The sequence below is a fragment of the Muntiacus reevesi genome, chromosome 12 (genome assembly GCF_963930625.1).
Source record: "Muntiacus reevesi chromosome 12, mMunRee1.1, whole genome shotgun sequence".
Taxonomy (NCBI): domain Eukaryota; kingdom Metazoa; phylum Chordata; class Mammalia; order Artiodactyla; family Cervidae; genus Muntiacus; species Muntiacus reevesi.
Genome location: NC_089260.1, coordinates 43241228 through 43250874, shown reverse-complemented (window position 1 = coordinate 43250874; position 9647 = coordinate 43241228).

Here is a 9647-nt window from a genome sequence, read left to right as displayed (position 1 = left end):
AATGAGGAAAGATGTTTGCAGCTCCTAGATTTATTTAGAGCTATATGCTCCCATTAAAGAATACTGTAGTTATTATGACAAAGGATGCTTGGAAAAGACTAAAAGTAGGGACTTCATTTTAAATAGAAAAAACATCCCAAACTCTCATTATGACTTTGAAATAAGAAGGTAGTTTAGAGGCTGATTTTAAAAAGTTGAGTAGAATTTTCTCAGAATTAATGCTTAAACATTAGGAAGTACTGCCATTATACTGACCATAGACTAACACTGGCTGAGACAGTTAATCTGACTGTTCAATTTCTACTGATAGTTTATTTTTATTTTTAGGTTTTTTTAAGTGAATTATTTTGAGTATAGTATTGTAAATATTTTTAGTTTATTTTTTATAATTATATATTCATATATTGAAAAGATATTATTAGTTTTGAATACAATTTTCTATGTCCCCACTTTTTCTTCTGTAAAATGTTCCCTCAATATATTGATAGAAACTGGAATATAGTCACTTGATAGATTTACTTTCTACTATATTGTCTAGAGTGCATTTATTTTATTAAGTGATAAATAAATAACTGTACTAAAACTATGAAAGCACAAATCATAAATTAATGAGATTTTCATCAAGAAAAGTTTTTATAACATTTAAATCTCTTTCTAAGTATCCACTGTGTCTGTTTATGTGAAAAATACCATCTGGATTAAATTTGGAAGATAAAATGGCTAAATATTGCTTGCAGGATGCCATACAATCAAATATTTAGAGACATCCTCATGACTGATTGGCATTTTAATTTTTCTTACAGATGTTAGGTCTCATAGACCCACCCAGCCCCACTGAATAGATAACTCTCAACCTACTGCACAATTGACTTGAAGCTTAAAAGGTGATCTTAAAAGTTTGGTTTTTTTGGAACTTATTTGATAGAAACAGTACTTTAGATGATGCTTTGGTCTCCAGACCAATCTACAAATACCCTTTTAATCAATAATATACCTGAAGTACAGTACTGTTAGTACTAAAAACACAGGCATTATGTATAGCCATATTCCCAGGGAATAATTTAATTTAAATATTATTTATTGACTGCTGCTTCTGTGCAGGGTTCTTTTAGGATACAGAGTGAAACAGTACTGACTGGACCCACAAGGAGGAGAGAAAATTGAGAGAATTGTATGTAACTGACTTCAACATTAGACAGAATGAGGAATGCTTGATACTATTGGCATAGGCAAAATGTTGAATAATTGATTCAGAGTTCTATGCAGAGAGCCAAGGACTGCATACCTCTCAAAATTTTCATTTGTTATTTCATCCTTAAGGTATCTACTGAGCCCCTTCTCCATGTCAAGCCCTAAGTTAGGTGTTGGGGACATAAATATAAGTAAAAGACATCATACATTCACAGCCTACACATGTAGACATATAAGTCATAACAAAATGTCATAAAAGCTATTGGTGGAGCAGGATGGCAGTTCAGTTGAGTAGCTGCCTGACAGGAGCATCCCCAGAGTAAAAAAATGTATATATATATGATTTCTTTGAATTGATAGATGTATGTGATCATGATTCTCTACTCCATCAGACCCAATGTCACCTTTATATCAAGTGATATTTTGTAATGCCCCTTTTACTTTCCTGGAATGATATTTACAGATAGTATAACCTACCTACACATGTTTAATCTTTTAAAAAATCAATATAAATTTTATCTGTAATAGAGAAACTAAAAGGAAAGCAGCTTATGCAAATTTCAAGTCTATCAATAGGTATATGCTTAGGTATACTGCACTAAAAGGTGTCATAAAGCAGTCAGATGCTTGCTACTTAAAAATGCATAAATTTGGATTTCAGAGGAAATATCCAACTGAATATTGATGATACTTTTGGATATTTGGCATTTTCAGATAAAAATGAAGTAAATATGTTCATTGAGTGTTACAACTACCATTGCAAACAGATGTGGGCGTCCTGTATCAGTGAATCAGTTGATATGAACGGCATTATAGTGGATGATGTGACTTTTCAACATAGTGAGCAGATCCTGGTGAAGTTCTAAATATGATAGTTACATCATTAGAGCATTCCTATGGAAAAATATTTTGTATCCAGCAAGGTTAGAATCTAGTCAAATAATAATAAGCAAGTTTTTCATTTATGTAAGTGTCTGATGAAAATGTAAAATAATGGAGAACTCTGAATTTCTACCCACATTGAATTTCTTGCATTCCAGGTCTTTGTCATCCAACTACTTAACAATTTAGAAGAGTCGTCCCAAAAGATTGTATTAATCCCATTTAGCAACACTAATGATAACTATATTCTCCCATTGACTGGAGCCACTCCAATTCTAATGCATAGTTAAGCTATTTTGAAAAATCAGACTTCTCTAAGTTTTTAGTAAGAAGTTAAGTTTGGAGGACTAAATAATAAACAAAATAAACAGAAAAAATTCAACCCTGTGTATTTCTAGACTCTGGAAACAAACTAATAGTAGCCAGAATATGTGAGGCTGACTAATCTGATCATAACTGTCAGAGTTTCATTTTTTACGTGGGCGTGTCAGACAAGACTTCAGAGTTGACCTGATATCTAAGCTAATTTTTAAGAGATGAGTAAGCACTCTCCAGGCTCAAAAAGAGGCAGATGGACAGCACTGTAGGCAGAGGTAACAGCCTAGAATGAACTTTTTGGCCAAGCCAATACTTTCTTAGCCCATTTCTTAGTGGTATAAGTTTGGATGTTTTGATGTTTTATTGTCACTAGGAACTAGCCTCCTAATTCTTGACAATACAATTCCCTCTAAGTCTTCATAGCTTTCTTATCTATTTGCTGTCAGTTACACCACTAACTACCACGTAAGTTCTTTCCTATTTATGATTCTTGAACTTGCCTCATTTCTTTGCTCATGTCTCAACCCCGTGTGTCTTAAGTGGTTATTTTGGGGTCATCTGAAGCAACAGGCTTGGGTCCTTATGTGTGTGTTAGTCACTCAGTCATGTTTGACTCTACAACCCCACGGACTGTAGCCTGCCAGGCTTTACTGTCCATGGAATTCTCCAGGCAAGAACACTGGAGTGGGTTGCCATTTCCTCCTCCAGGGAATCTTCTCATCCAGGGATCGAACCCTGGTCTCCTGCATTGCAGGAAGATTCTTTACTCTCTGAGTCACCAGGGAAACCTGTGGGTGCTTAGGTATCTTCATTAATCAGATCTCTGCTGCAAGGCTGATTCTCTGTCTAACTGGGAGGTGTTAACGAACACGTATTATTCAAAGCCTCTTTCAGTGTCATTCTTCACCATTAGAGTCCCTGAAGCAATGAACTGTTTCAGTTTTGTAGTCTTATACTTCTGAAATTTGGTTATTTGCCCTTATTTCTGTTCTCAAACTAGCCAATTCTTTCATGACCTCATCCATTATCTTGTAATACCTTAGTATAGAGAGTGAAGAACAACCATCCCATACTAACTAGCATTCTGGCTCTTTCCAACCATATCCTCTACAGCTATAGATCTGATCTCTAAGTTAGCATAGTTTTGCCACAGCATAACAGGGTTCCAGGCCCCTGGTATCTGTTTCCTTGTCAATGGCCAATACTACATAATCAGAGTTTTGTTATGGCAGCACCCACTTCAAGGTGTCCATTTCAGAATAGTTTGTGATGATGCTAGCTCCTGTAATGAACCAAACTGTTAGTGGCTAAACATAATGTATGTTTATTTCTCACCTGCATAACAGTCAAATGGAGGGAGAGTGAAAGTGAGCATGCATTGAAAAGACATCAACTTCTTAGACAGCCTGGCTCAAATGTGACAACAACAACACTTCTTGTATTCCACTGATGACAACTAGTCACATGCATGGCCCACCTATATGCAGGGGACTGGGAAATGTTATCCCTGACTTAATAGAAATGTCTTAGTAACAACTCATTCTTACAAAATTGAAACCCAAGCTTATGTAGACAACTGTTCCCTATGGTTGTCTTCTTCCTCCAGAATAAATTAGGAGGAGAAAGGGTTTAAATTACATTCAGTCACTAGCTAGTCCGTGCTATGGATGGCATCTCCCCCCTCTACTCCTGTCCTGTCTTTGGCTCTTGACCCTGACTTAAACTACCACACATTTTCCTTCATTCTTTAAAGCAGGGGTCCCCAGCCTCTGGAATCTAATGCCTGGTGATCTGAGGTAAAACTGATATAATAATAATAGAAATGAAGTGTACAATAAATATAATACACTTGAATCTTTCCAAAACTACCCCTCCCTGTTCCATGGAAAAATTGTCTCCCATGAAACCAGTCCCTGGTGCCGAAAGGTTGAGGACCACTGCTCTAAAACATTGTTAGTATAAGGGTCTTGTAGATAACAGACTCTGGCTGAGTGCTTTGGGATAAAGGATGGTAATTATACCATAGACAAAAAACTAATTCTAATCGAATGTTAAATGTCACTGTTCTTAGAAATATATTTACCATTTATCATCATGGGGGTTTGCTCACTGGCCCAGATTTGTTTGGAGTCCAGATACCAGCCATTTGCCAGGCCTTTCTCTTTCTCTGGACTCTTCTTCACATCTCTTTGTATAAAATTTTCCCTCTATCCGTTCCCAAGGTGCCAGCGGACTTGGTGTGCAAGTCCACAAGGGGATTTGCCTGTAATAATCGATAGTCCATGATGTTTTCCAAGACAAAACAGTGGTTCTTTCTCGAAGAGGATGTATTGCTTTCTCATAGTCCAACTGGCATGAGATTGTATCCAGGTTACACAAACTTGATCTTTACCTTCATTGGGCTTGAAGTCTATCAGAAGGCAAATGTAAGAGCCCTGTTTTTTCTCTTGTGGCCAGTATAGTGATTCTGCCCTGGCTCAAACAGTCCATGTTTCCTTATGAACTATTTGGAACGGAAAGGTGATGGGCAGAGGCAAGATTCCTGAAGGTGAAAGGGTGAGGGTGGCACTTCTGAAGTGAGGAATGGCATGTAGGCTGTGGTTTTGCTGAACTATGGGAGCTGGGCCATTCTGCCTCCTTTATTACCCAGAGATACTTTAAGTCTCTGATTCTAATCACTGGGTTTATTTTTTGCAGACTCCGAAACTTGAGCTATTTGGTTCTTTTCCCACTCTCTCCTTTTGTTTTCTAGCAGTGAGCACTCAGTATGTCAGAATAAGAGAATCCTAAGAGGAGATCAACCAGGTCAGTAAATGAGGCATATAGAGAGAGTGGAGACAGATGGCAGATTGCACCAGGTAGGCAGGAAGTTAGACTGAAGGAGTATTGGGAGAGGTCTTCTGGAAACAGAGAAGATTTGGAGATTTAGACAGACAGGGGCAGGCAGGGCAGGCAGGATTAGAGTCACCCAGCCATAGGATCAAATGCTATAGTTTAGGAAGAGGTCTGTCTTAAGTAGCTAGCAAGAGTTCAGACCAATTGAGACATAGGTCTGTGTTGGGAAAACCATGTGATGGTCACGTAATCAACTCAGGGGTTCAGACACAGTGGGGGAGACCATTTCCTGTACCATCATCAAATTACCAACATCTCTTTCTGAACTTCTACTAAAGCTTACTACCAGGACTCTTAGCGCCTCTTCTTATCCTTTCAATCCATTTGTTCTTTGGTTTTTTGATAAAAGGCAAATCTGATCATTATCACTCATCCATCTAAACCCCTTAAATGATTTCCCACTTTTCTTTGGGTAAAGGCCTAAATCTTTAACTTGGGGGCTACAGTATTCCTCCTTCATTTCCAAAACATCACTAGTATAAAGTTGTTGTTCATAACAGGCTCTGGTCAGTCTGCCCCCTGCCTGCCGGTGTCATCTCAGGCCCACACACCCCTCCTTGGCTGCTACAATTTCTGGTGTTCTTTTAGTTCCCCCCAAGTGCCTGGGGTTCCGTGCCCTGAGGCCTGTGCAGGTAGTTATTCAGATGCTTTCTTCCAGTTTCTTAACTCTTCCTCTTGTCTCTCGTCTCTGGTCAGAAGTCACTTGTTCAAAGAAATCTTGGAGTCCCAGAATATAGCATGTTTCTTCATTCTTCTCTTTTCTAGCTGTTTTCTATTTTTCCTTAAAAAATCATATTTTTAGTTAAAAAACTTTTTTAATCAGACTATATTTGCTTTATAGTGTTGTGTTGGTTTCTACTGTACAGCAGAATGAATCAGTCATGTGTATACACATGTGTGAAAGTGTCACTCAGTCATGTCTGATTCTTTGTGACCCTATGGACTATAGCCAGTCAGGCTACTCTGTTCATGGCAAGACTATTAGAGTGGGTAGCCATTCCATTCTCCAGGGGATCTTCACGACCCAGGGATTGAACCCAGGTCTCTCGCATTGCAGGCATATTCTTTACCATCTGAGCCACCAGGAAAATCCCCGTGTATACATGTATCATCTCCCTTTTGGACTTCCTTCCCACCACAGTGCACCAAGTAGAGTTTCCTGTGCTAACAGTAGGTTCTCATTAGTTATCCATGTTTACATAGTATTGGGGCTTCCCAGGTGGCGCTAGTGGTACAGAACCCGCCTGCCAGTGCAGGAGACAGAAGAGACTCGTGTTTGATCCCTGGATTGGGACGATCCCCTGGAGGAGGGCATGGCAACCCACTCCAGTATTCTTGCCTGGAGAATCCCATGATCAGAGGAGCCTGGCTGGCTATACAGTCCATAGGGTCGCAAAAGAGTCATGACTAAAGATGTGTTAATCCCAATCTCGCAGTTGCTTCCACCTTCCCTCCCCCTTGGTATCCATACATTTGTTCTCTATGTCTGTGTCTCTATTTCTGCTTTGCAAATAGGATCATCTGTACCATCTTTCTAGATTCCACATACATGCATTAATGTACAATATTTTTCTCTTTCTGATTTACTTTACTCTGTATGACAGTCTCTAGTTGTTTTCTCCTTTGTAGCATTTACCCCACTTCTACTGTTAAATAGTGGCTAATTACTTGTTAAATGTCATTTTCCTGTGTGAGAATATCACTTCAATAAAGACAGGGACCTTCTTTCTTCTTCACTACTTTATTCGTCATACGTCTGCACCTCCAGGTGCATAGCTGATGCTCATTGTTTATTTGTTGATCCAATGGTGGATGGAACTGGGCCCTGAGTTAGGTTCTAGGTCACCAGACAGCACCAAGAGCACAGTTACTAAGAACTGCTGGCCAGGGTTGGGCAGAGCAGGACAGGAGCAAGTCTGCCTGGTGATGAACTGCCAGCCCATTGCTGTTGTTGTTGTTCAGTTACTAAGTTGCGTCCAACTTTTTGCGAGCCCATGAACTGCTGCATGCCAGGCCTGTCTGTCCCTCACTATTTCCCGGAGTTTGCAGAGGTTAATGTTCATTGAATCGGTGATGCTATCCAACCATCTCATCCCCTGCTACCCTCTTCACCTTTTGCCTTCAATCATTCCCCAGCATCAGGGTCTTTTCCAATGAGTCAACAGTTTGTATCAGGTGGCCAAAATATTGGAGCTTCAGCTTCAGCCTCAGTTCTTCCAGTGGGTCCTAGGGATTGATTTCCTTTAGGATTGACTGATTTGACCTTGCTATTTTACACCCACATAATCTTCACATTCTTCTTGACAAGGGTCAGGTGGTCCTAGAAGCTGGCATAGAAGAGAGTTAATAAACGGAGGTCCATGGTTTGCCACAGCTAAGGATGGAGACAGTTGGTGGAATGAGATCCAGATGAGGCAGAACATGGTACTTCCAATAGAATTTGTCTCTCACCCCTATTTCAGAACATACTCAGTCACATAACTTTACAGAAGTCTGGCTAGACCAGTGTTCTCCAATAGAATTTGATGTGATGATGGAAAAATTCTATATTTGTGCTCACCAGTAGTAGCCAGTAGCCATGTAAGCTGTCGGACCCTTGAAATTGACTTGTAAGACTGAGAAATTAAGTTTTAAATTTAAATAGTCATCTGTAGCTGCTGGTTACCGTATGAGTCAATGCTAGTGCTGAGCTAGATTATTATTAGCGTGAATTACTTTAAGAAACCCTAAGCTTCAAAAGCAATGTGGTTTAAATTCTAGAAACAATGCATTTATAACCAGTGTTGGCCTCCAGTTAACCATGTATTAACATGTCTGGAGTCCAGTGCCTGTTTTGACACTGATGAAGTTCTTCCAGTGCGTTCTAGCAAAGGATCTCTCATGTCTTGTTTCTATCCATAGGAATTGTTCTTATTGAAGGCATTTCTTCCTCTATGTGAACTGGAAAAAATGGAGAATATTATAGAAAAGTAGAACGTTATCTTTGTAAGTACCAGTGTAATGTGACCTTAAATGCTTTCTCACGCCAACATTCTTCAACGTGGATTATTTTTTTCTTTTTTTGTTTCCTCGCCTTTTCTCTTCCTCTCCCTCCTCTGTTCTTATTTCCTTTCTAACCTCTAAAATGACAGATGTGACACTGTGTTTTTAGCAAGTTCCTTTACTTTCATGTATTGATTTCTTTATTTTGTGCTTATTTACAAAATCTTTTATCAGTTCAGATCATTAACAAAAACCAGTCAAAGAGCAGTTCAGCTCATTAGCAAAAAAAAAAAAAAAAAAGGATCTGAAATGGTGATAGCTCTTTACAGACCAATTGTTACATTTTTGGAGATTTAACAGATATAATTATTTCAGTATTTAGTATGTAAAAAAATGTAAGGTGAACACTGAACTGTTTCTTTCTTTCTTTTTTCTTCTTCACAGCTTTCACCTAGATAACATTATAGTCTTTCTTAATCCTTTGAAAGTTCTCATGGGACTGGATCTCTTGAATTCTTATCCTGTTTTTCACAAATGAGAAGCTTTCCAATAAGCTAATACCAGAAGGAACAAGTGGTGTTTAGAAGGAAAAAGTCTGAAACATAATAGTAAAGTAACATTTGGAAAGAGATGATCCATTGTTAGCCCTTTCCCCCAGTCTGTATAGAACAAATGTGTCTAGGGGCTTTCGTGCTAAATGGCTCCAGTTCATAAAATCACAATTATTAATCAGACTCTCATTAAATATTAATTTACTTTAGAGATAAATGTCATTTTAAATTTGGAATCCTAGTCTTTTCTAAATCTAAGGAGAGCATTTTCATTAGGTTTTGTAGAAACGAGTGCACATAGAAAGCTCAGAAGCTATTAAAAAGCTACTTCTTAAACTTGACTTCTGGTTTTATTTAGGCCCAGAAAAATACTTGGTTTCCAGCATAATAAGCATAGTTTGTAATCATGGATATATTCAGCTGAAGTAGAACATTATACTGAGTTTTTGCCTTTATTTTTAATCTAGGGAGCCATTTTCTTGCAGGTATTTTATGGCATTTGGAACACAGTGCTTGATATGTAGTAGGTGTGCAGTAAATATTGTTGAATGAATGAATTAAATAATTCATCATATTCATTATTTCATTTAAGATCTTAAAAGAGTTTTCAAAATTTCAAATGGTGGCTAAGGCTACCAGTCTCATAAACGAAGACTGTATTCTAGAAAGCCTCATGAATTAAGACTTCTTCATCACTGACTGGTATTGCATACCTCTCTCTTCCTTACATCAGTATGTTCAAATCAGGTAGGAAGGCTTAATTAGGTTTAAGATAGTTAAGTTCATAATATTTTCTGAGCCTGTAAACAGGAGACACAGGAGACATGG